General features: G+C 50.7%; 1 long non-coding RNA gene across 1 annotated transcript; it reads right to left on the reverse strand.

Moving 5' to 3' along the window:
- Positions 1 to 12,211: 12,211 nt before the first annotated feature.
- On the reverse strand, positions 12,212 to 17,585 carry LOC128626590 (uncharacterized). Its single transcript, XR_008390560.1, has 3 exons — positions 17,420 to 17,585; positions 13,057 to 13,274; positions 12,212 to 12,613 (listed from the first exon to the last, which is right to left on the reverse strand). It is a non-coding gene; the product is annotated as an uncharacterized LOC128626590 (long non-coding RNA).
- Between the last annotated feature and the right edge of the window lie 3,785 nt (positions 17,586 to 21,370).

Genomic DNA, 21,370 nt, shown 5'->3' on the forward strand with positions numbered 1-21,370 from the left:
GCATAATCATAGTTTATTGTACGTATTTATTCGTTTGAACCTGTACTCTGCGCCAGACATTGTTCTCTGCGCTTTGCACATATTACCTTTTAATCCTCACAGCAGCCCTCTGAGACAGGTACTTTTTATCACCCCCATCGCACAGATGAGGAAACTGAGGCACAGCGAGGCGCAGTCGCCTGCCCCAAAGCACACAGCCAGGAAGTGGCAGAGTGGGGACTGGAAGTCGGCCCGTCAGGGACACAGGCAAAACAGACAAGGACGCACACATCACGTGCCAGGCCGCCGCCGTCTGGGGGGCCGCACCGCACCCCACAACACCCCCCGCCCCGCACACACACCGGAAGCACCGACTCCCTCCCTGCGTGCGGGCGTCTCCGTGGTCTGTGAGCACCTGTGAAGCATCCCTCCCGCCCCGCGCATCCGGGACGCAGCTTCACAACACACCGCAGAGGCGACTCAGACACCCACTCCTGAACCCGGCCCTCCCCGCCTCGGCCTTCCAGCGGGGGGCCAAGACTCCGAGGGCTCCAAAACGGGTAGCCGTGGCCTCTGCGCACCCAGGATAAGCAGCTCAGCTCACAACGCCGCAGTGCACAGCCTCCTCATTATGCGCCCTAGGAGGGGGGCGGGAGCTGCGAGGGTCGTATTGGAGAAACTGAGGCAGGTTCACTGCTCGAGGAGCGTCGGGAGGGAGGGGCTGCCCAAACCAAGGCTGCGTGGGGTTTGACTATTATGCAGGTAGGGGGTAGTAGTACACAATGATCTGCCCCCTTGGATGAAGGGTAAGGAGCCTGGCGGGAGCACAGGCTTATGGGAAGTGTAGTCCCAGACCTGAGGCTTATGGGAAATGTAGTTCTAGGTCATCCAGCCAGGAGCCTGGATTCAAGCATTTACATGGGAGAAAGAAACGGATGCATGAGTGTAAAAGGAGCTGGGAGACCTGCTAACAGGGTCTTTGAAAATGACATGGGCAGAATTCTTGAGTCCTAGGGGGAGACACAGGTAGGGTTACAGACCTAACTCTGACCTTGGTTCGCAATTTGTTTATTATTCACTCAACAAACATTTATTAAACACCTACTATGTGCTTAACCAGGCCCTAGGCAAGAAGCTGGGGTGCAGCAGAGAACAAGTCAAACCAGTTCCCTGCCCTTCATGGAGTGAGGGTGGGGGTGTCACGGGGGCTCACAGAAGGTCCACTGATAGAGGTTTTCAAACTGAGCAGTGAGCCATTGCTGAGGTGTGACTTCCAGCTTGTGGGTCGTGGAGAGAGAGAGATAGATAGATACACGCACATATATATATATATACACACACGTGTATATGTATATACACACATATAAGATATTGTATAATATACACATATATTTTATATATACATATACCCATTGTATGTATATAATTATTATATATACATAGTTATATATAATTGTATAATATACAACATAAATATATGTGTATATATGTATATAATAAAATAGAATAAATAACCTAGAGCATATTCACTGTAGGACAGCAGTGTCAAACTCATTGTCACCGGGGGCCGCATCAACCTCTCAGTTGCCTTCAAAGAGCCAAATGTAATTTTAGGTCTCTATACATGTAACTACTCCTTAACAGTTAAGTGAGAGCTCTGAGCTGCCCCCAGGGTAGAAGCAAGGTGCGGGGCCGGATAAAACGAGATGGAGGGCCTTGTGTTTGCCACCTGTGTTGTAGGGGAAATGCCCATGTATGGGAACTTTTATTTTTGACTGCTCTCTTACTTGAAACTTTGGAGGCCAGATGTATTCTGGACTGGGGGATTTTTAGGTTTATCAACAAGGGCATACAAACATATTGTTATGTTCCGAGGAGACCTAGTGAGGTCTGCAGCAGCCTGGCTGGCACTCAACACTTCAATATTTCTGTGGTGCAATCTATGGTCAAGGATAAATAATTTAAGATTGGGTGTCTGTTCGGGTCAAGTTCTGCCTCCAAATGTATGGTAAAATTTTTGATTTTGTGGACTCACAGATACAGAGAACAGACTAACCATTGCCAGAGGGGAGAGCAGTTGGGAACAGGGTGAAAAAGATGAAGTTAAGAAGTACAAATTGGGCCTTGGCTGGTGTAAAAAAAATAGGGAATATAGTCAATGATAATTTGATAGTTATGTCTGGGGCCAGGTGGGTACTGGGAGTATTTGGGGGATCACTTTGTAAATAAAGTATCTGGTTGTCTAACCATTCTGCTGTACACCCAAAACTGATACAAAATAATACTGAATGTAAACTGTAATTTAAAAAAAAATTTGTTCATTTGAGCTTTGTTAATTTTAAAACTGTGGACCTGTTTGTCAGTGTGAGTTTTCAAAGTGTGGTTCAAGGTGTCTTGGGTTTTCTAAAACCCTACTAGGTCATTTGAGAGGTCGGAATTATTTTCATACTAACCTGAAACGTTGCGTGTCCTTTTCACTCTATTTCTGCCCTGAGTGTGCACTGGAATTTTCCAGAAGCTACCCAGCATGCAGTGTGGTGACTAACACAGAAGCAGCCACAAGGATCCAGCTGCCTTCCATTGAGTCAGACATGAAAGAGATTTGCAAAGTGGTAAAAAAAAAAAAAAAAAGTTGCTCTTCTAAGTATTTTTTTTTTTGGTTTGGAAAAATTATTTTTTTTTGGAAAAATTATTTTTATTCAAATATTTTAAAATGTTAACTGCAAAGGGCTTGCTATTGTTATTTTAAATGCATTAATAAATATTTTTACATGCATCCATTTTTATTTCTAACATGGTAAATATGAATGGACATAAACCACAGAAATAATAGCCCTTCGTGGTCCTTAAGGATTTTGAGAGTTTAAAGATTTTAGGACTGCTGTATGTGATTAAGTATGTCCTGGCCAACACACACACACACACACACACACACATATCCGTGGGGCAAAAGAAGGTTTACAGTTGTAAGTATATGAAATAGGGTTTATTCTTGTATTGTTTAGTAAGTATTGTATTATTGTCTATATATTTTACTGTGGGTCACAGAAAAAACTGAAAGAAGAAAGAACAGAGTTGCCCTGGCTGGTGTGGCTCAGTGGATTGAGCACTGGACTTTGAACCAAAGGGTCACTGGTTCAATTCCCAGTCAGGGCACATGCCTGAATTGCAGGCCAGGTTCCCAGTAGGGGGCGCGCGAGAGGCAATCACACATTGATGTTTTTTCTCCCTCTCTTTTTCCCTTCCTCTGTCTATAAATAAATAAAAAAATATTTTAAAAATAAAGAAGAAAGTGTTCATACCTACTGTGTTTCTCTATAGTTTTAGCCATTAATTTAAAAACTTAGATAATGCTAAGGATGTAGAGAAGAATTTGAACTAATGTGTGCGCGTACAGGGGTGGAAGGGGATGTTTGTACTGGGGCAGGGGCTGCGAGTCATTAAGGGAAGCAAATCTGCCCGACGGGTAAAAGGGTGGATGGAGGGCTTTCCAGCAGGACAGCACGACAGGTGCAAAGGCAAGGAGCAGGGAGCGGTTCGGAGCATCTGGCGTACAAGGTGCAGGTGTGAGTGAGCACATGGTGTGTGGTGAGGGAGGAAGTGGGGCAGTGAGAGAGGGGAATCAAGTTCAGAATTGCAGGCAGACATTTGTTTCTCGCTCACGTTAAAGAAGGCGGGAAGGCAGTGGTATGGGGATGATTTGGGGAGCCCGCAATGCCATCAGGAGCAGCCTCTTCTAACGTTCTGCTCCACCATTTTACGTATGTGTCTGCCATCATCAAGGTTTGCCTCATGGTCCCAGGTGGCTGCTGCAGCTCCGGCCTTCAGTCTATAATTCAGGAAGGAAGAAGAAGGTGGTGGTATAGGGAGGGAGAACACCTTAATCAATCAAATAGTAAGTCCAACGAAGGATAAAAGAGTAGGTCAAACATTCCCCTAGAGAAAGAATTGGCAAGTAGAAATTGGCATATTAGCTCCCAGTAGAGCAGTCTGGCCTGCCGCCTGTTTTGGTTTTTTAATTGTATTTATTTTGTTTTAGAAAGGGGAAGGGAGGGAGATAGAGAGGGAGAGAAACACGAATGTGTTGTTGCCTTTCGTACATCCCCCCACTGGGGACCTGGCCCACACCCCAGGCAGGTGCCCAACACAGGCCGCCACTCAACCACTGAGCCATGCCAGCCAGGGCCCACTGCCTGCCTTTGTAAATAAAGTTTTATTAGAACACAGCCATGCCCATGCTTTTATGCATTGTCCATGGCTTTTTTTGCACCACAGCAGCAGAGGTGAGTTGGGACGGAGAACACAGCTGCAAAGCCTACAATACAGGGTCCGGCACAAATAACGCCCCCGTTTTTATTACAAAAGCATAAGCGTGTCATTCTGTAACATAACAATATTCCACTCGAGCACACCCTATGACCTTGTAGGTGAAATGTTCAAATGAAAACTGTAAATTATGACACCTGTGTTATTGCCCCATGAGCCACACTCAAGAAGGGAAGAACCTTCTGCCAGATTCTGTATTTCCCAGGCCCTCTACAAGCAACAGCTGGCTGGTCCACGCCTAACGTGTTGCATGACCACCAAGTGGCTCATCAGTGTCCTGAAGCAGCACTGTCCAGTAGGTAGCTCCCCATCACTTAGGTGTTTAAATTTTTTTTAATCCTCACCCCTTTATTGATCTTAGAGAGAAAGGAAGGGGGCGGGGAGTGACAGAGAGAGGAACATTGATCAATTGCCTTCCATCTGCACCCCGACCAGGGATCGAACCTGCAACCTTTTGGTGTGCAGGCTGATGCTCCGATCAGCTGAGCCACCTGGCCTGGGCTATTTAGAGTCAATTTAATTGTGTAAGAACCTACACAAAGACCTGAACACTAGGCGGCAGGGTTTATGGGAGGTTGTTTTGAGGGTGCCTGCTGCAACTCGGGACCCATGTCACACGGAGGTAAAATGACTAATATCCTGCAGTCAGCTCTGTGCATCTGTGACACCGGACTTCGCTTTCAAAGCGGTGGCTGAGATGCTCCCTGCTGGCCGGTGACATTGCTCACAGCCCCTGGGGACCTCACTCCTCTGTTCCCTGCGACCTTGCTGCACTTTATATGTCCATCCCGTCCCCACGGCACCTCTGGGCTTTGTATTTGCCTGTCTGCATATCTGCTGTTAGTTTAAGTGAGACAAAGAGCCGACACTGAACGCAGAGGCTGAAAAGCCATGGGTTTTATTAGCCTTGAGCACAAAGAAAAAACAGGAACAAGTGTGCACTTCGTGCATATGCCTTTTAGGAAGTCAGAGCCAGCAGTTAAAATGTGAAACGTTTATGAACCCTGGCTAGAGTGGCTCAGTGGATTGAGCACCGGCCTGTGAACCGAAAGGTCGCCGGTTCAATTCCCAGTCAGGGCACATGCCTGGGTTGCTGGCCAGATCCCCTGGTGGAGACATGCAAGAGGCAACCACATATTGATATTTCTCTCTTTGTCTTTCTCCCTCCCTTCCCCCTCTCTAAATAAATTATTAGACAATAAGAAACATAGAGACATGCAAAAGCAACCCCAAATATACATTAGACACACCAAAGAAAACATAACAATTCTGAACATACCATTCAAGAAAAACAATGCGATCATCAGATGTGAGAAGGCTTGGCCATAATCACCTGGCAGAGGGGGGTGCAGAACACAGGGGCCCGGGCTTTTTTTTTTTTTAATCTGGGTACTAGACAATTGGTACGTCCATTTGAAATTAATTCACTAAGCCACCTGCTTCTGAGATGTATTCATATATGCACACACACCCTGGAGTCCTACCAAAACTTTAAAAAAAATGTCCCAGCTGGTGTGGCTCAGTGGGTTGAATGCTGGTCTGTGAACCCAAGGGTCGCTTGTTCAATCCCCAGTCAGGGCACAGGCCTGAGTTGCAGGCCAGGCCAGGTCCCCAGTAGGGGGCGCACGAGAGGCAACCACACACTGATGTTTCTCTCCCACGCTCCTTCCCTTTCCTTCTGTCTAAAAATAAAATAAATCAAATCTTAAACAAACAAACAAAAAAAACTAAGCGAAAGAAACGGAAAGGAAAGCATTTATCTTCATTATTAACTCTCAATACGACAAACCACAAAATGGTCTGGTCCACGGATTTATTTCTCTACTTGTCCACTGTCCATCTGGCTTCCCCTCGCCCTCAAGAACGTGAGCTTCCCAAGGCAGGGGCTCGTGTCTGCTTTGGTCGTTGCTTCACTCACCGTGCCTATGACGGGGCTGGCCGTGTAGCAGGCGCTCAGTAAATATTTACTGACTCAATAAATGAATACACAAGTGAAGATAAGACTTCCCTTCTTTTTTTTTAAAGATTTTACTTATTTATTTATCTTTAGAGGAGAAGGAGAGAGGGAGAGAAACATCAATGTATGGTTGCCTTTTGTGCATCCCCTGCTGGGAACTGGCCTGCAGGGCACTGGTCTGCAACCCAGGAATATGCCCTGACTGGGAATTGAACCATGATCCTCTGGTTCGAAGGCCTGTGCTCAATCCACTGAGCTACACCAGCCAGGAAGACTTCCCTTCTCATTGACTTTTTTCACAGCACTCTAAATACGACGATACAATGAGACCAACCCTGTGGTACCGTGAGCCGGTGGGAATCGTCTTATCCTTTCTAGACACCGACTCGGTCCTGTTACCCCGAAATTCCATTTCTGGGACTCGAGAACAAGTATTTATAATAACGGGCTTTATATGCGCCATCAGAATGAGCCTTAGAGAAAAGGCTTTGTAAATTAGGGAACAACAACATTACAAAATATCATGTGATCATTTTCAAATGTAATGGGGAAAATGACTTTTTAAAAGATTTTATTTATTTATCTTTAGAGGGGAAGGGAAGGAGAGAGGGAGAGAAATATCCATGTGTGGTTGCCTCTCGTGCGTCCCCTGCTGGGAACTGGCCTGCAACCCAGGCATGTGCCCTGACTGGGAATCGAACCAGCAACCCCTTGGTTTGCAGGCCATTGCTCAGTCCACTGAGCCACACCAGCCAGGGCAAAAATGTTTTTATGATATAGTAAATAAATATAAGCAGGCACAAAATGCTAGGTCATGCCCTCTCAACGAGAAACTGGAGACATTGTGAAGGGCTCCATGGCCAGTAATGGGGACGGAAGCCACAATGGCTTTTTGCTTTTGTCTTCTGAGCATCTGTAGTTCCCAAACTCTCCACACCGATGTGGATGAGATTTGACTGAAGCACCAAGAAGGAAAAGCATTTGCAGAGCGAAAAGGTTACTTCTTTTGACCGATCGGGCACTCGGCCCTGGAGATGGGGGCACCGAACCAAAATGCACACACGAGATAATCCCAGTAAAATGCGGAAACGAAGCAAATGCCCAAGAGCAGGGGACCGGGAAGCCCAGTCCAGTCCCCGCAGACTCTGGGGCAGGCGTGGAAAGTGTGTTTACAAAGAGCATGACACATCTTGGCAAGTGGTTGTTTGTGCTTCAAATCACGTGTAAAACCACAGGATACAGAATGACAAGCAAAGCCCAGCTGTGTAACTCAAGGGGTTGGAATGTTGGCCAGATCCACCAAGGTTGCAGGTTCGATCCCCAGTCAGGGCACATACAAGAGGTAACCAATGAATGCATCAGTAAGTGGAACAACAAATCGATGTATCCCCCTCTCTCTCTCTCAAATCAATAAAGTTACAAAATAAAGTGGAAAAAAATAAAAGCAAATGAATAAGGAAGAATCAGTTTTAAAAAATGACACACAGTATTATCCTCTCTGTGTATGTTTGCGTCTGTATATGTGTGCATACATAATGCAGAGGAAATTCTACACACAGGCCAATGAACTATACGTGTGTATGCTTAAATGCATATTGTACCACGTCAACATAAAATATCCATAGGAAAGTGAGAAAGAAAAGCAGGGACTAACAGCACCATTTTACAAAGATAAAACCTGGAAATAAGTGGGTCAGAATGCTACCACAATAACCATCATCCTCATCGTCACCATCATCATCTTCGTTATCGTCAAGACAGGATTAGTCCGTGGGAATTTAGGAAGCTCGCAGACTACCATAGAGACCGTCCAGAAAATCTTGGCTTAGGACTTCCCTTTAAGCCTGAGAGGCATAGGACAAAGCACTAAAGCGCAATGGTATAAATCTGAATTTACAAAAAATTTCATTTATTCCTGGCTGGTGTAGCTCAGTGGATTGAGCGCAGGCCTGTGAACCAGAGTATCGCGGTTCGATTCCCAGTCAGGGCACATGCCTGGGTTGCAGGTCAGTTCCCAGTGGGGGACCCATGAGAGGCAACCATACATTGATATTTCTCTCCCTCTCTCCTTCCCTTCCCCTCTAAAGATAAATAAATAAAATCTTTTAAAAATGTTTTCATTTATTGATTTGAGAGAGAGCGAGACATCAATTTGTGGTCTCACTTGTTTATGCTTTCATTGGTGGCTTGTTCCATGTGCCCTGAACAGGGATTGTATCGAACCCAAAATCTTGGCGATGTGGGGTGATACTCTACCCACTGAGCTCCCTCTGCTAGGGCCAAATCTGACATTTAAAGGTAAAATATGGCTGTATCTAAAAATACATAGGCGGTGTGGAAAACCAAACAGTAATTAGAGGAAGTGTTATAAAACCATATGATAAAGGCTGATATAGCCACTGAAAACGATGTTTATAGAGTTAGGATATTTATAGTTTCCCGATGGCTTGGGAAATTTATATGTATTATGCTAAGAAAAAGCAAAGGACGAAAAAGGAAAAAGTCTACATATAAAATTTCAACTGTGTAAAAAAAAACGACTGCAAAGAAAAATACCGAAAACTGAACATCCTAAAATGTTCATCATCGCTTATCTTTGGCTGGTGGAATCATGATTTATAGGGGTTTTTTTTTCTTTGTAATTTTTTGTTTCCCAAAATGTCTTTTGGAGAAAAAGAAAGAGCTACTGCTGGTTATTTCTTGCAGGAGGAACCCCGGGGGAGAATCTTGCCCCTTTACTGTCTGTAGAGACAGTCCTTCGGCCACTCCCGAGGACACAGTCTCATCTGTGGGGTGTGCGTGTGTGTCCTTGAAGTTTTTGCCTATATATTAGCCACATATTTAAAGCTTTCTAGCCCTGGCTGGTGTGGCTCGGTGGATTGAGCAGGGGCCTGTGAAGCAAAGGATCACGGTTCGATTCCCAGTCAGGGCACATGCCTGGGTTGCAGGCCAGTTCCCAGCAGGGGGCGCACAAGAGGCAACCACACATTGATATTTCTCTCCCTCTCTTTCTCCTTTCCCTCCCCCCTATCTTCCCTTCCCCCCTCTAAAGATGAGTAAATAAGAAAAACACATTAACATCCAAAGCTAAAAACAAGGGCTTCTGGGGGGCAGGGCCCTGTTGGGGGCCATTCTTCAGCTACCCACAGGTGGTGAGGACAGAAGGAGGCCACCAGGGCCCGGGGAGCGCCCAAAACACTGAGACAGGGGGCTGCGGGAGGGGTGGGGAGTGGGGGGACAGGACAGTGGATGTGGGAACGAGACTGAGGAATGAAGCCACTGCGGTCAGGCTGTTAAATTACTGAAATCAGGCAGGTGGAGGTATAAAGGATATGATTTTATTCCTGGATGAACTAGCCTGGGAACTTAAATGTTTGCCCTTCCCAGCCCTGCGTCCATGCCTGGAGAGAGATATCAGACCTCCAGACAGCCCTCTGGTTACCCCCTGAGGGACCCACAGAGCCAGACCCCATGACATCTATTATCAAGACACTAGACAGGACCAGAACTCCACGCACCCACCACCCAGACCACCTGACCTCTGAGCCATAACCGTCCTAAGCCCTTGGACCAGTCCTAAGGGCTCCACTCACAACAAACACTTCTGTCACCAAAGGTGTGGGTTGTCTTGACCTCCACCCCCCCCACCCTCCAGTCCCCCAACCAGTTCTCCAAGTCTCCAGATACCAGCTGGGTGCCCAACAATTCAGTTTGATCCTGACACACCCTGGAGTGACCAGAGTTGCCCGAGTGACCCGGGACCCCACCGACTGGGGGCTCTGTCCCACAAGACTGCCCCCCACCGCAGACACCTGTTCCCCTGTAACTGGCTGCAAATCGGGAATTCCCATGACCCCTTTCTCGAGTTCAGTCACCGGCTATGGCAACTCACAGAACTCAAAGAAATACTGTAGTTACATTTACGAGTTTATCACAAGGGACGAGATAAAGGATAGTGATGAAGAGCCAGGTGAAGAGGTGCCCAGGGTCTATCCATCCACTTTCAAAAAGAAAAGGTGCCCTGGCTGCTGTGCCTCGGTGGATTGAGCGCCAGCCTGCAGACTGGAAGGTCGTCAGTTCGATTCCCAGTCAGGGCACTTGCGTGGGTTGCGGGCCAGGTCCCGGGTTGGGGGCGGACGAGAGGAAACTGATCGGTGTTTCTTTCTGTCTTTCTCCTCCCCAACCCCTCTCTAAGAACAAATAAATAAAGTCTTTTAAAAAAAAGGAACAGGTAGTTGACATACAATACCGTGCAGTTTACCCTGCAGGCAGGGGTGTCCCTCGGGCCCCATGCGGCCCAGGATGCCTGTGAATTCAGCCCCCCACGCAAAATCGCAAATGTACTTAAAACACGATGAGGTTGTTTTTTGTGAGCACATGTGGCAATGTATTTTAATGTGTCGCTCAAGACAACTCTTCCTCCAGCATGGCCCAGAGACGCCAGAAAGTTGGCTGCCCTTGGACTGAACAGCATGTTGCCTTGAAACATCTGTATATGGCCCTTGGGTGGCACCCGGGGCTGGCCACCAGCGGAATCACCTCCCGTTATCGAGATTTGTGGTGGGAACAATAAAATCTAGTCCCTCGGCCGCCCGGAAGTTCATAATATGGTATTGCGGTTTCTAATCAGGGTGATAAGGCAGAAAATCACCAGGGCTCCTTTATCGGTAGTGAGTTTATATTCATCTTATTTTTACAAGTCACGTTTATTGAAGTCTCATTGACAGAAAATCCAGTGACTCCAGATAATAAAACCCATTCTCCTAAAGTACACGGTGTGGTTTTGAAAGCATTCAGTTCTTAGTTTGTTTTCCTTTTTTTTATTTCTGGCTTTATGGAGGTATAATTAATATAAACTAAATTGTACATATTTGCAAGTGCTCAATTGGGTAAGTTTTTAAAAAGTTATTGCTTTTCGCCCTGACTGGTGTGGCTCAGTGGATTGAGCACCAGCCTGTGGAACCAAAGAGTCTCGGGTTCGGTTCCCAGTCAGAACACAGGCCTGGGCTGCGGGCCAAGTTCCCAGTAGGGGGCGCAGAAGAGGCGACCACACACTGATGTTTCTCTCCCTCTCTTTCTCCCTCCCTTTCCTTCTCTCTAAAAGTATATAAGTAAGTAAACATAAAAAAAGGTATTTATTTTAGAGAGAGAGAGAGAAACATCAATTTGTCATTCCAGTTAGTGACCATTCATTGGTTGGTTCTTGTATGTGCCCTGACCGGGGATCAAACCTGCAACCTTGACATATCAGGAAAATGCTCCAACCAACTGAGCTACCCAGCCAGGGCCAATTTGTTAGGCTTTGACATATGTGCACCCCCATGAAGCCATCACCAGAACCAAGATGGTGAACAGGGCGTCCCCCCTAAAGTCTCCAGTGCGCCCTTGTAATTCCTCCTTCCTCTCCCCTCCGCAGGCACCTACCCACCTGCTTTCTGCCAGGGTAATTAGTCTGCATGTTCTAGGCTTTTCTATAAATGGAACCGTATAGAACATTCTATTTTTTTCTCTGGCTTCTTTGGTTCAGAATTATTTTGAGGTCCGTCCACATCGCGGCGCCCTTCCTCACCTCATTCTCCTGGGAGGCGAGCGGTATTTCGCGGTCCGAACGCGCCGCAGGGGGCCGACCCCCTCCCCCGTTTCCGGCGCTCGGGTCGATTGGAACAAACACAACAGCTGTGAACACGTGTCCAAGCCTTCGCGTGAGCGTGATGCGCTCGTTTTCCCGGGTAAGCACCCCGCAGTGCGATGGCTGGGTCGCGTGAGTGTGTGTCTAACTTGGTCAGAGACCGGTTGCTCCCCAAACCAGGCTGAGCCCCTCGCAGCACCAGCGCGACGGAAGCTCCGACCGCTCCGCTAGGTCCAGTCCTTGCCCATTGGCGCCTCTCCAGTGGGCACGTGACATTCAAGCACCCGTCCTGGCTCCCGCGTGCGGGGGTCCCTCCCCCCCCCCCCCGCACCAAGCGACCCCCCAAAGCTAGCGGGGTGGGGGCGGTCCTACAATTCATCTCGGTTCTGACACTGTTCACCTGCCCCCAGCGTCAGGCCCCACAGGCTGGGGGAGGGCTCGGCCACGTGGTCACCCCCTGGGCTTCTGAAGAGCGGACTGGAGGTTCCCACAACCGCTGCCTCGGGTCTGATTCCTTTGCGAGGGCGGCTCACAGAAGCAGACACACGCATTACCGACTGGGTTACTGGTTGATGGTAAGAGGACAGAACTCAGGAAGAGACACGCGGGAGAGACGCACAGGGCCAGGTGCAGGGAAGGGGGGCGCAGCTTGCACGTGCTCTGCCGGCCGCTCTCCCCAGTCTCCAGGTGTCCACCAATCCGGAAGCTCTGGAACCCTGTTTCTTTAAAAGATATTTTTTATTTTTAGAGAGAGGGGAAGGGAGGAAGACAAAGAGGGAGAAAAACATCCCTGTGTGGTTGCCTCTGGAGCGCCCCCTACTGGGGACCTACAACCCAGGCACGTGCCCGTCTGGGAATTGAACCAGCCACCTTTTAGTTCACAGGCCGATGCCTAATCCACTGAGCCACACCAGCCAGGGCTGGATTTTTTTGTTTTGTTTTTTTAATGGATGCTTCACTACATAGGCATGATTGAAGAAATCACTGGCCATCTCCAGCCCCTCTCCCAACCCCGGAAAGGTCGGAGGTGGGACTGAAAATTCCAACCCCTTAATCATGTGGTCGGTTCCCTTGGCCACCAGCCTCCACCCTTAGGTGCTTCCCGAAAGTCACCTCATTAACAAAGAAGTTTGTTATGAGTAAGCATCGTCTTTATCACTCTTACCACTTAGGAAATTCCAAGGGCTTCAGGGGCTCTGTGCCAGAAATGGGGATAAGGAACAAACACATCTTATAAATCCCGACATCTCAGCAGGCACAGGACTTTGTGGTACATTTCCAAGTGAGAGGCAGAAGGCAGTACACTTCACCCGTCAGTCCTGCAGCAGCCTGTCCTTAACTCGAGTCCCATGTCTGTTCACAGTTGTGTTTTTATTTATTTATCTTTAGAGGGGAAGGGAAGGAGAGAGGGAGAGAAATATCAATGTCTGGTTGCCCTTTGTGCGTCCCCTGCTGGGAACCAGCCTGCAACCCAGGCATGTGCCCTGACTGGGCATCGAACCGCAACCCTCTGGTTCACAGGCCCGCGCTCAATCCACTGAGCTACACCAGCCAGGGCCACAGTTGTGCTTTTAATGGGCTGACACACCCAGATCTTCATTCATACGTCCAGAGAAAGGCCCGACTTGTGTAGCTCTTTCCCATCACTCTCCCCCATCTGAGGAGCCAAAGAGCCTGCCATATTGGCCTGTATAAAATGCCCCACTTCCGGTGCTGGCCGGTGTGGCTCAGTTGGTTGGGGCATTGTCCCGTACACCAAAAAACTGTGGGTTCGATTCCCAGTCAGGGTACATACCAAGTCCGGCAAAATTGCCCCTGGCTGAGTACCACTGGGCTCGACGTTTGTGGTGTGAAGTCTTCCTGGTTTGTTTTGAGATCAGTGGCTCTCTTTTTTATTACAATTTTATAAAAATCTTATTCAAGGACCTGCTCGTTGATTTTTAGAGAGATGGTAGGAGAGAAAAACGTTGATCGGGAGTCGTACCCGAAACCTAGGTGTGTGCCCTGATCAGAATCAAACCAGCGATCTTTGGTCCTGGCTGGTGTGGCTCAGTGGATTGAGCGCCAGCCTGCGAACCAAAGGGTCACCAGTTCGATTTGCAGTCAGGGCGCATGCGTGGGTTGCAGACCAGATCCCCAGTAGGGGGTGCATGAGAGGCAACCAGACATTGATGTTTCCCTTTTTCTCTTTCTCTCTCCCTTCCCTTCTCTCTAAAAATAAATACATAAAATCTTTAAAGAAAGAAAAATGGCACCCGAGCTTCTGATTTCTCTCTAGGGACTGGCCTTTAAAAGCTGTCCAGGGGCTGTGATGAGCCACCAGTATGGGGACTGGCCACCCGAGCCACTGTGGAGTATGCGGGTACCATGCACTAGGAGATGTTGAAAGCAGGTTCGGATCCAAGCGGGATGAGTGACGTCAGCCCTCTGTGCCTCAGCTTCCTCATCAGTAAAGTGAGCTCAACCGCAGCACCCCCCTCAGGCAGGAGGTCATCCCAAGGACTGACTGAGCAGGTGTGGAAATCTGTCACCACGCCGGGTCCTGAGTAAGTGCTACGTCAGTGTTTGACACATGCAGTGAAACGATGACTCTGTATCTCAGAATGACAAGGGTGTCCCTGGCAAGGTGTGTCAGCTCCCGAGCTGGGAGACAGCTTGCCACATCGGGGATCAGTCCCAGGTCACAGAAGAAGAGTGGGCTTGGATCCAGCCCCCCCCCCCATCTCTCTAATCCGCTGGCTAAAAGACACCGTCCCACCTCCTGGACCTTGTCCTTCCTGCTCTCACCGGCCTTGGTGCTTTCTCCGATGTCGCCACCTTGGTTTAAAATTACAGTTCAACTCCGTGCCTGCCCCCAGTCTCCCAGTCCCCCACCCCGTCTCCGTCTCTCCCCTGGTGGGGTATTTACACGCCATCATTAAGGCCGTTTGATAATAGGGTGGCTCAGTTGGTTGGAGCTTTGTCCCACACACCAAAAGGTTGTGGGTTCAATCCCCAAGTGGGGCACATTGACGTTTTTCTTTCTCCCTCTCAAATCAATAAAAAATTTTAATTTAATTTAATTTAATTATAAAAAGCCAGCCCTGGCCATTGTGGCTCAGTTGGTTTGAGCATCGTCCCATACACCAAAAGGTTGGGGGTTCAATTCCTGGTCAGGCATGTATGGGAGGCAACCCATCGATGTCTCTCTCAAATCAGTAAACATATTTTTAAAGCCAAAAAATCATATCTTTGAGTGAGAATTTAAAAAAATATTCTCATGCCTTTAAAAAAAACTCACTGGGGCCTGTGAACCAGAGTATCGCGGTTCGATTCCCAGTCAGGGCACATGCCTGGGTTGCAGGCCAGTTCCCAGCAGGGGACTCACGAGAGGCAACCATACATTGATATTTCTCTCCCACTCTTTCTCCTTCCCTTCCCCTCTCTCTAAAAATAAATTAAAAAAACCAAAAACCAAAAAACAAAAAACTCACTGGAGGAAATAAAGTCTTCCTTTTTTCTTTTAAAAGATTTTTGAAATTTTATTTTTAGAGACAGGGGAAGGGAAGGAGAAAGAGAGGGAGAGAAACATTAAATGTGTGGTTGCCTCTCGAGTGCCCCCTACTGGGGACCTGACTTGCAACCCAGGCATGTGCTGTAACTGGGAATCGAACCAGTGACCCTTTGGTTTGCATGCAGCCTGGCACTCAATCCACTGAGCCACATCAGCCAGGGCAAGCGGGTCTTTTCTAATGGACACAGAGGTGCCATATGGACAAGCAGCTGCCCCTTGCACGCTATGCTCCAAGTACACTGGCCACCTCCGGCTCCTCCATCGCACCGGGCACGTGCCCAGCACAGGGCCCCTCTGCACTGGCTCCTCCCTCTGCAACCCTCTTCCACCATCTCCACCGGGCTCACTCCCTCCCCTCCTCCAGGCCTCTGCAAAATGCCACCTCCTCCAAGAAGCCTGCCCTGACCACCCGCCTAGAAGAGCCCCTGGGGCTCTTGCAGGCCCTTCCCGACTTAAGTCTTCTTCCTAGTACTTGTCGCTCCTTGCCAGTGATGTGGGTTTTAACTGCCTGTCACCTTCTTCGTTACTTTTAGCTTCCTGTGGCCGCTGTAAAAAGGCCACTGATTTAGCCACTGGTTTGAAACAACACAAATGCATTATCTTACGGTTCTGGAGGTCAGAGATCTAAAATGGTTCTTTTTTATTACTTTTTTAAAGATTTTGTTTATTTATCTTTAGAGGGGGAGGGAAGGAGAGAGGGAGAGAAATATCAATGTATGGTTGCCTCTCGTGCGTCCCCTGCTGGGAACTGGCCTGCAACCTAAGCATGTGCCCTGACTGGGAATCGAACCACAGTCCTTTGGTTCGAAAGCTCATGGTCAATCCACTGAGCTACACCAGCCAGGGCTAAAGTGGTTCTTACAGGGTTAAAATCAATGTGTTCTGGCCTTTTCCAGTTTTCAGACGCTGCCTGCCTGTGTTCCATGGCTCATGGCCCCTCCATCTCCAAAGCCAGTAGCGGGACGTCGTCAAATCTAACACTGACCCTCCGTGTCCATTCTCATTTCTCCCTCTCTCACTTGGACCCTCCTGCCTCCCTGTTTTCCTTCTAAGGACCCCTGAGATGGCACTGAGCCCACCCAGATAACCCATGGGTACCTCCCATCTCGGGATCTGCAAGGTCCCCTTTGCCATGGGAGCTCACACGTTCACAGGTTTCAAGATCGTTTCGAAGACACCTTTGGGAGGGATCGTCCTCCAAGCCTTGCAATACATCCTCCTTATTTGCTCAGGGCGGTTTCCCCAGTGCCTGGGGCAGCGCCTGGCCCTGAACAGACGCTAGTCAGTGTTCCATTGAGTTGCCGAATGAATGAGTGAATGAATGAAATGAATGAATGAATGAATGAAACACAAGGAGCAGGCAGGACAGGATGTATGTTTGGTAGAGCCGGTTTGGGGGGCCTGGGGGCCAAGGAGGAAGGGGCAGCCCCAGAAGGAAGTGGGGCGGCACCCCTGGCTCACGTCAGGCCGGCGGGCGGAGGGCGGAAGGCGCAGGGAAGAGCGGGGCCGGTGGGAGGCGGGAGCAGGGAGGATGAAGCAGGGATTGGGGCGTCCTGTTCTCCCTCCTGAGCCTGCCCTTCCCGCCCACCTGCTCACCGCCCTCGGGGCTGGGCCCAGGCCTCCCTGGAGCCACTGCGGAGGGAAGGAAGGTCGGGGGGTGGGGGAGGGGGCTCACAGGAATGTCCGACTGGAACAGCGGGTTTGGCAGGTCCTGGCATCTTGGCAGAGGAAAGCGCTGGGGACAGGTGAGGATGTTCCTGGGAGCGCCCGGGACAACCGGAAGACGCGGGGCAGGGCGGTTCCTTTGAACCCTGTGGACCGAGACCCCCACACCCAACACCCTCCCCCCAAACCTCACCTGACTCTGTCCATCCCAGAACCAGCGACGAGAAACACGACCCTCACTCCCAACTTTCCCCTCGGACCCGGGAGTCCTGGTCTCAGGCTTTACCTCTGGGGAGCCCTGTCTCGGTACCTGAATCTCTCTTCCTGCTTTGGGACCAGGCAGCTGGTGAGGACCCAGGTCCTCAGGTTTCCCACCACCACCAGCATCCCTCGACGGGCTCTGTCCACCTCCGATCCTGGGGTCAGGGTCCCCAGCCATTCGCTGCCCAAGAGGAGACCCGCCCGGCCCAGCTCCGGAGCAGGGTGGGCGGGGCGGCCCGTGCGAGTGTGTGGGTGGAGCTGGGCCACAGTATCGGCCCCGGGGCGGGCTCCTCGGTCCGGATGGAGTAATGGGGTGGAGAGCAGAGAAGGAGGTTTCTGCGAGATGCACACCCCAAGATGGACCCACAGATTAGAGGGGAAGGCTGGGGGATGGGAGTCCTGCGGGATTTGAGATGTTCGCTCCCCTCCTCCCACCCTACCCACGGAGTCTTTGTTTCCCTCCCAAAGGGGCGGTAGGGCGCCATGGGGACACTGGCGTCCCCCACCCTTGACCCGCCCTTGTCCAGGTCCATTTGTCTAGGTGTCCCAGTTTCACCTATGTCTGGGTCACAGGATTCTTGGCCACCACCCCCTCCTCCCTCAGACCCAGGCATCCTGGCCACCATCCCCTCTTTCCTCAGACCCAGGGGTCCAGGCCCCCAGTTCCAGCACCCGCACCAGCTCTCCCCTGACTTCAGATTCCTTGATCCGGCTCCAGATTTGGGGAGCCCTGCCCTCCCCCACCCGCCCATCTCTGCCTTCTCGGGATCCCGGCCTCTGAGCAGCCACAGCTGGCCTGTCCTCAGCTCTCCCAGAATTCCTCGCAATGACTAGCTTTTAATAAAAAGGTCGAACTCTAGAGGTGACCATGGCCCCGATTCTGGGGAAACATGACCTCGTGACCCAGTGACCTCCCTTCACCCCTGTCTAACTAAGCTCGGAGAGGAAAATATCTGGTCCTGGGGGCTCCCCAGGGCCCAGATGGGTTCCTAGACAGAGGCCGAGGAGTTGCTGGGGGCGCCGAGCCTGGGGGTGTGCTTCAGAGCCCCCCACTCCTGCTCTCTGCCCTCACCCTGGCGGGAGAGGGCTTCCCGCCCTCCTTTCCCATCCAGTCCCTGAGGGTTGAGGAGCTGCCGGTTGTCAGGGCGACACTATCAGTCTTCCCAGGGGCTTCACTGGCAATATCTTACTGGGGCAGAGGGCGTGTCCTAGCCCCATGTGGCACTTCTCTGTGCTACCCTAAAACCCCCAGGGACCGGTGAGAGCTCCCACCCCGGACCCCAGGATGCCCCCCCTAATCTCCAGATGCCCCCTCTCCGGCCTGGAGAACCTCCCAGCGGTCTCTCTGGCTTCTAGGCCGCGGCCTGGGTCAGGCCCTCCCCCAGGATGCTTTCGCCACTCGGGTCCCTCACCCCGTGAGTTTCCCCGCCAGGGCGTCCTTGCCTGTGACCTCCAAAGGACTGGGGGTCCACGGGCAGGACACCAAGCGGCTGGATTGACCCCAGGCCTGCAGCCAATCAGCTAGCACTTAGCCACGGGTTGTTATCCTAATCTTCCATTTTTAAAAAAATTATAAAGTGGCTCTTTTACTTTTTACTCACCTGATGGCGAGATTGACTTTCCATACATGCTTTATTTAATCCAGCATGTCCAAAATATCATCGTTTGAATATGTAATCTGTATAAAAATGACTCAGGAGATACTTTTCCAGGCTGTATCTCAATTTCCATGCTCGGTTCTGGCACTCTTACCAAAGGGAGGTATTTTATACTGTTTCTTTTCTTAAAGTGAAATGTAAACCAATTAAAGTAAAATAGAATTGGAAACGTTCACGTCTTCAGTCACCTGTGTGTGCCGCGTTCCCAGTGGTCAATAGCCATGTGGTCAGTGGCTCCCGTGTAGGACAGGACGGCACAGCTCTAAGCCGTGTTTACTTCCCTGTCTGATTTGGGGACACGGTGCCGGGTCCTGACCCAGAGAAGCGCCCCCCACCCCAGATATTAGTCAGAGGGATAGATGATGGATAGATGGACGGATGGATGGATGAATGAATGAATGATGGGTGGGTAGATGGAAGGAGGGAAGGAAGGAGGGAGGAATGGAATGGATGGATGGGGGATGATGAATGAATAGATGGATGGATGGAAGGATGGATGGATGGACAATCGCTGCTCCTCCTCGTGTCCCCGCCACCCAGCTGGCACTGGGTGTCCCACTTTTTTCTTCCCATTTCCGTCCAAGTCTCTTCCCTGGCCTACAGATGCCTCAACCCCCCATTCCCTTTCTGTGGAGTCACTGGTCCCCATGACTCCTCCCCTCCCGTCATTAACACGCTGTTCCGGGGTCTTCGTCTTCTTCCTGCTGAGCCCCTTGCCCTCAGCTGCCAGGCTTTCCATCTCCCCCCGAACCCCCTGCTCACCCCCACTTTCCTAAGAGACCTGGCTCCTCCCCCCCCCCCCCGCCACTCACCGGTTCCCCATCAGCAGCGGGGACTGAACATCCACGGCATCCTGGGATCTCTGCCCGGCACTTCTCTTCAGATACAACAGGGGACAAACGTCTCACAAGCCCTGTCCTCGTGGGGTTGACTGCCCGATGAGGAGGCGGTCAGCAAGGCCAAGAAGGGAGACACTGAGGGTGCCCGTGGTGATGAGGGCTGCAGAGAAAAGCCCAGCGGGAGGCGGGAGAGCTCAGAGGGGTGCGACGGGCAGGCCCCAGGAAGCTCCCCGGGGTCTGGGGAAGCGTGTGCCAGGGGGCAGGCGCAGAGGCCGGAGGTGGGAACGGTTCCTGGGTCCCCAGGTCCCCTTGTTTGGCAGGGCCTGTTCCACTCACAGCCACCAGGCTCATGTCTTCCCTTCAGCATCCTCCTCCACACTCTCACGGGACCCCTCGGATTTCTTTGTCCCCCAGGACTGCCCCCCACCTCTCCTGTCCAGCCTCCCTCGGGGACCTGGACGTTCTGTTCCCCTCAGACTCTCCCTTCCGTCGTCCAGAGCTGGGAGGTGCCTGCCTCGCACAGAGCCCTTCCCCTCTGGGTCTGGCAACGCTGGGGTGGGGGGCCTGGTGACAGAGTTTGGTGGCAGAGGTTCCAGTGGGAGGGACGGGACAGAGCTGTCACCTCCTCAGAGCCAGGAAGGAAGGAGTTTTTTGCTTTTCTTTCCTTTTTTTGTTTTTTAATTTTTAGAGAGGGGGGAAAGGAGGAAAAAGGAGAGAGAGAAACATCAATGTGTGGTTGCCTCTCATGCGCCCCCTACTGGGGACCTGGCCCGCAACCCTGGCATGTGCCCTGACTGGGACTGAAACCAGCGACCCTTCAGTCGGCAGGCCGGTGCTCAATCCACTGAGCCACACCAGCCAGGGCCAGAGGGCCTTTAAAGCGGAACAAGGGTGAGGTGGCCCAGGCCCCAGGGCCAGGCGAAGTGTCCCTGCCCAGCCCCCAGCATCCCGACATCAGGGAGGCCCACTCAGCCCGAGACAGGGATGGCTGGCCCTCTTGATTTTCCTCCTCCCTGCAAGGAAGCCCTTTTCAGGATGAAAACACAGAAGTTAATACTGAGAGGAGCTGAGGCAGGACTCCCACTCGATTGTGCGTGATGAGGTGGTGGGGGGAAGGGTCCCCGAACCACTGAACTTAGAGATGGGCCTTCAGGCAGACAAACTGGGGGGTTGAGGCACCCCAGGAAGGCCATCGTCTCTGCCCGCCCTCAGAGTGAGGGTGGGCAATGCTGTGTGACCTTGGGCAAGTCACCCTGCCTCTCTGAGCCCCCTTCTGCATCTGTTACGTGAGTCTGACACACCCCACCTACCTCACCCCGCAGCGACATGTGGCAAACTATGATTGGTCGATGAGTAGGATTTTAAATAGTGATGTTTGTTTTCATTCATTCCACCCAAATTACAGGGAAAAATTAGGAGAAATTTCTAGAAAGTACCCACCAACATGTTCATTAATGATGGTCACCTCTGTGGGTAGAAGGAGGGTCTCAGAGACCCTTCCTT

Source organism: Artibeus jamaicensis, unplaced genomic scaffold, assembly GCF_021234435.1.
Source record: "Artibeus jamaicensis isolate MK-2021 breed Jamaican fruit bat unplaced genomic scaffold, CSHL_Jam_final scaffold_804, whole genome shotgun sequence".
Classification (NCBI taxonomy): domain Eukaryota; kingdom Metazoa; phylum Chordata; class Mammalia; order Chiroptera; family Phyllostomidae; genus Artibeus; species Artibeus jamaicensis.